A 6,301-nucleotide genomic window follows, 5' to 3' on the forward strand; every position below is an offset into this window, starting at 1 on the left:
AGGGAAGGGAAGAATAGACAAAGGGGAATGAAGGGAAGGGTAAGGGATGGGAATAGGAAAGACAGTAGAATGAATCAGACTTAACTTTCCTGTGTTCATATATGAACACATGACCAGTGAAACTCCACATCATGTTCAACCACAAGAATGGGAAGTTACACTCCATGTAGGTAGGTATGTTATGTCAAAAAAAAATCCTACTGTCATTAAAATTGAAAAAACAAATACAAAAACTTTTTAAAAATAAAAATAGAAGAATCACTTTATAGCTATCTTAAAGTAAACATTAATCAAAATGATATGGCTTAAGGAAAAGTGAGACTCAAGGAATATGATGAGTTTATTTGATATTGTTTATTTAATCTATAACCAGTTAGTAATCAATAGCTACTCAATGTTGGGGAAAGGAATCACCCCTAAGGAACTGTGGGTATGAGTGAATATTACTATAAAAATTTTGAATTCATATCTTGCCTTTTATATCTGTATATACCTAGGATTGAATATTTTTAAAAAATAAAGAAAAGAAACCTGAAAAAAATTAAATGGCTATGATTGGATCTCAAAAAAAAAGTGGTTGATCTTTATGTATGCTCGTAACATATTGAGCAAAACTAGTAAAAGAACGCATATAATATGATTCTATATTTATTTTTTAAAAGATGTTTGCATACCTTTTTATACAGGTATAATGAAGGATTTGGAAGAGAGGAACTAAAAAAAAAATTACTTCTGAGGAGTAGGACTGGGGAAGGTAAGAAGATCAAGTTGTTTTTGTTTTTTTAAGATATAGGATCTTGTCATGTTGCCCAGGCTGGCCTTGAACTTCTAGGCCCAAGTGGTCCTCCCACTTCAGCCTCCCAAGTAGCTGGAACTACAGGCTGGTGTCACCATACCTGGCTAGGGGAACATTTATTTTCACACATACAAGCACACACACATGAAAAAAATCTTTGAGAAGTAAACAAAAAAGTGGTAGTCTCTTCTCTACTGATGATCAGTTTGACTTCTTCCTTCCCTTCCTTCCTTCCTTCCTCTCTTTCTGCAAACGTTTGTTGAGTCAATTCCACCAGATACAGTCTGTACTCTAAAGGAGAATTTGCTCTCCAGGAGAGGAGACCATGGAAGCAGACCGTTACAGAGCATGCGATCCACACACTAACAGACATATCTAAAGAGTGCATGGAGCACACTTTGAGATTCTGGCTGACCCTGCTGGGAGAGTTGTGTTAACCCTCACACCTGAGAAAAGCAGCCTGTTCTTGAAGGATGAGCAGGATGGGCCCAGAGCCAAGGTAAGATGGATGAGACTGCACAGAGAATAAAATGTGGAATTTCCAGAAACTGCAATCACAGGAATCAGATATCGCTGGCAGAGGGTCAGAAAGGAGGGTTAGATTGTCATATAGTGTCATACGCATCATATAGTCCAAGTTAAAATCTTGAGGGCTATGTGATTGTGCTAAATCTGAGCTGACAAGATCAGATTTGTGTTTTGGAGACATCTCTCTGGCAATAGCATGGAGCATGATTCCGAGGAGCTCAGTTAGCCATTTGGGGTGCATAGGTGAGAAATGATGAGGGCCTCAACCAAAGCAGTGAGGGAGAAGACAGAGAGCAAGTATGATCTTGGGGATAATTTGGGAGACTGAACAGGTCAATTTTCACCTTCAACTGGACATAGGATTCGTAAAGTCCCAACACTTTTTCATTGCCAAGGCTCTTCATCAGTCTTCCCTTCATCTACTTCCCAGGGGAATGGAGACTGTGGAAGTAAATGTTCATCTTTCCAAACAACTGAAGCTCTTTTCTCTGTCCCGCTGTGGCAGCTCTGTACATAAAGAGAAGAAAGCCCTGAAGACAACGTGGGGACTTGGAGTCTAGCCTTGATGCTGCCATGATTCTGAATGAGCCCTATGTCTTCTCCAGATTTTCACTTTCCTTGTCTATAAAACATGATGACCAGATGAACCAGATGACCTCCTAAAATTCTAATTCTATAGAAATACTGTCAGATTCTCTCTCTCTCTCTCTCTCTCTCTCTCTCTCTCTCTCTCTCACACACACACACACACACACACACACACACACACACACACACACTGTTAGGATGGCCTGTCCTAAGCTTAAGCAACTCCATTTTAAATACTCCAGTTTGAAACCTGCAGTCTCACTAGGCACACCCACAGAGCCCTCCAGTATGGTCACAAACAAATTCCTTCCCCTCACCCTGATAAACAGAGTGAAGCCCCTGGCAGGCTGTCCTCCCCTGATAAAGGAAAAGGTGAGAAGATCAGGGTGGAGACCACCAGACCAGATGTTTCTGACCCCAAGGAAAGTGATGTCACTGAGAAATCTGTGGTAGCTGATAAGGATTGAAAGGGGGGCGTCAAAAGCCTCAAAATTTAGTATAAATGATAGAGCAAATGAACAGGGATTCAGCCAGCCGAAACAAGGGTGCACTCAAGCTGGAGAGCCTGATGAGGAACGGACATCCCATCACTCGTCATCGTTTCCTGATCCTCTGTGTGATCCTCACCGCTCTCAAACTCTACCACCTCGTCTGGACCTTGGTGAGAGCCGAAACTTCTCCCTCCTCCCCACTCCACGCCAGGAAAAGCCTTCCTGGGTTCCGGACCTGGTCACTGCGGTCTGAGTGAGTGTGCATCTGCTGGACATAAAGCCTAAGGCTTAAGACTTTTGAACTTAGCCTGCAGAGGAAATGTCTGTCACTAGTCTACCATGATTAAGTGTGTTTTGCAGTGCTTAGAATTCATCTAGAATTGTGTGCTGTGAATCAATTAGTCTAGAATCGTTTGCTGTGAATAATTATGTCTATTGTAGAGCCTAGCATTAAGGATTGTCGTTTTCTTGAATAAGAACCTAAAGAGTGAAACTGTATTAAGTAATTTGTGTGAATAAAGTATTGAAAGGGGCAGAAATGCGTGGACATTTTTTATTTCTCCCCTTGACTGCATACGTCACAATTTTGCCCCTTCCTGACACTCACTTTTATGACTTATTCCATTATTTCCCTCCCTTTCATGACTTTGTAGTTATCACTATTTTGTGCCTTTCTATGCATTCAATCTGACTTCCAAAAATAACACTTGCTCCCTACTCAAAGCTTTGAAAATGCCACTTTTTAAATCCTCAAAATATATGGCAAATGATGAAGAAAAAGAATTAAAATGTCTATATTTGTTTGTATCTTGTTGCATGAAGGATTGAAGAAAACAAACTTAGTTCAGAGCTAGAGTAAACAAATGTTCCTTTTTTTTTTTTTTTTGGAACCAGGTATTGAACCCAGGGGCACCTAACCACTGAGCCACATCCCCAGCCCCTGTTGTATTTATTTAGAGACAGGTTCTCACTGAGTTGCTTAGGGCGTCACTAAATTGCTGAGGCTGGCTTTGAACTCATGGTCCTCCTGCCTCCCAAACCACTGGGATTATAGGCTTGCGCCACAGCACCTGGCTTGGAGTGAATGTTCTTTTGAGAAATGAATCTAAAAAATGAATCAAAAAAAATTTGTTATTTTCTTATATGTAGATCGGAATTTCCCTACCTCTCCACACCACTCTCTTTCTTCTGGAATTCAACAGTATTTTTTTTTCTCATTTTGTCACCTGATCAACAGCTTTAATGTTACTACTTAATTATCTTAGATGTATATATTTTTTATCTCATCTCCATTGTGTGCCTCTTGGGGGCATGGATGATGAGCTTGTTTTTATTTACTTTAATTCCTCATAAGAACAAGCGAGGTCAGTGGCTTGTCCATTGAAAATTCTTGGTGCCAATTTTCTGGAAGAATAGAAATGTGAAATAGTTTAGATAATTCATCAAAAATGTTCAGAGCATCAACTGTGGGCCAGCAATTATGTTAAGCATGGGGAATTAAAGATAAAGAAAACAGAATCCTTGTTTTCAAGGATTTGGCATCTGTAGAGCAAGACTGCCCCACAAACAACGGTACCAGCATCATTACACAGCATCTTCTACATATGTATTATCTGTGTGTAGAGTATTTCAATGTCCTCAAAGAAAATGTCTTCTGAGATTTACCTGTTATGATTTATGATTTCAGTATTTCCATAGCCATTGTTAGTGGCTTAATCTTTATTCCTTGGGACAAAAAATGTGGCAGTGTGCTTGTAGGAATGAAAATTAATACAGTCATTGTGGAACACAATAAGAGATGCTTCAAAAAACTAAAAATAAAATTACCATAGGACCCAGCAATGCCACGACTGGGCATGTACCCAGAGGAGTTGAAATCTTGGTACCAAAGATACTTTCACCCCCATGTTTGTTGCAGCACCATTCACAATAGCCAAAATATGGGATCAACCCAGATGCCCTTAGCAGATGAATGGATAAAGAAAATATGTTATATTTACATATTGGATTACTAGTCAGCCACACACACACACACACACACACACACACACACAAAATGAAAATCCTGTTATTTGTAGTAAAATGGATGCATCTAGATAACATTATTTTGGAGTGAAATAACCCAGACACTGAAAAGATAAATACCACATGTTCTCATTCATTTAAGGAGACCAAAAATTCAGCCTTGTAGAAGTACAGAAGAGAATAATGGTCAGTAGAGATGGAAAAGGACAACAGGGAGTGGGAACACTGAGGAATTAAGAGGGACTTTTAGGTACTGGGAAGGGTGCTAAAAGGAAGGGGTAAGGGAGGGGGGCTTGAATAGAAGAAGGGCAGCTGGACATAAATAATGCACCATGTATATAGGCCTGGAAATATTGCAGTGAATCCTTCAATTTGTACAATATTTGCCAATAATTATAATTTTAAAAAACCTGACTACTCCCCAAAACTGGGAAAAAAATAAAAATAAATTGTGGCAGTGAATGGGTAGGAGTGACCCTGCCCCTTTGCATCTCTTTGAAATGGAAACAATGTGTTTAATGTATTTAAGTAACACTTCTGCCCCTCTGCATTGTCCTTGAAATTCTTCATGGTTCAGTGACCCCAGACTCTTATGAGGTGTAACAGACTTTAAAAACCATCCTGTCCATTTTCCCTGCCTGGGCAGGAATCCTCTCTATGGTTTCCTTGACAATCATGTGTCTGTGCTGGAACATTCCTCAGACACAGCCCACTGTTTTTCCAGGAAACTCATTTCACACTTAGCTGTTAATTTACATACGGTTGGCTCAATAAAAATCTGTGGGAAGAATAATTGATATTGAGCAAAATATCTTCTACTGATCCTTTGCTAGTCTCTGTGAAGCAACAAAGAACAAATCTGCCTTCCTTCCTACTCAAGAGTTCTCAAGTGTTCAAACCTTAAATAGAAAAATATTATTATTATCATTATTTTTACTCTCCTGTGCACTTACCCATCTCCTGGCATTGTGGGGGGTTGTCTTAAATGCCTTTTCCTATGATAGAGCAGGATCCAAACCTGACAGAGCCTGCATTGTGATTGTTCCCCCTCTATTTTCTAGTTTTTTATGATCTCTTAAAGTGGCTACAGTTTTCTGGAGCCTAACCTGTGTTCTAGTCATTATTAAATCAGGAAGGGAAACCATTACATCCCTTGATGTGGTTGTTGTATTTTTATTAATGTAGCTGTCACACCACACTCACATGGGGGTTGGAGTCACCTAAAGCCACAACTCTCAGCTCCTGGTCCTCCACGAGTTTGAGAAGCATGCATTCTAGCCAAGTTGTAGACAGCAACATGGAGTTGGAGAGGGCCAAGTTCAGTGGCTGGCACTGCTAGAGATCCCCTTCAGGCTTAGCTTTTCCCCCATGAATAAGGACTAAAGCAGAGAAGGCTTAAATCTCTGAACCAATTAGGTTTCATCCGTGATTGAAGAATTTCTTAGAACCCCTAGATTTACACACCTACCACATGCAGGTGATGAAATCACTCAAACAAGACAAAAGACAGTTATATTAGTTGTTTCTAAGGCAGTTTGAATTTTTCTATATCAATGATCTATAAGCTGAACAGTGAAATTTGAATTATGATTAATGATGCTGGCAGTTATTTAAAACATGTTAGAGGGGTCAGTTTCTCAAGCCCTGACGGGCTTGTGGATATTTCAAACATAGCAAATGTCACAAAATAACTAGACTTTGAAATTCTCAGTTTGCATTGTTCATCATCTTTTTAAAGGAAAAACTTGCTAATATTGGGGACCTCCTAAGAGCGGAAGCAAGCACCACTCAGAAGCAAAGCTTGCTTCAGATGTATGAATAACACACTCTAGTGTACAATAACACACTCTGGTGTCAAGGGGTTGAGCTCCAG

Source organism: Urocitellus parryii, chromosome 5 (genome assembly GCF_045843805.1).
Source record: "Urocitellus parryii isolate mUroPar1 chromosome 5, mUroPar1.hap1, whole genome shotgun sequence".
NCBI classification, from domain to species: Eukaryota; Metazoa; Chordata; class Mammalia; order Rodentia; family Sciuridae; genus Urocitellus; species Urocitellus parryii.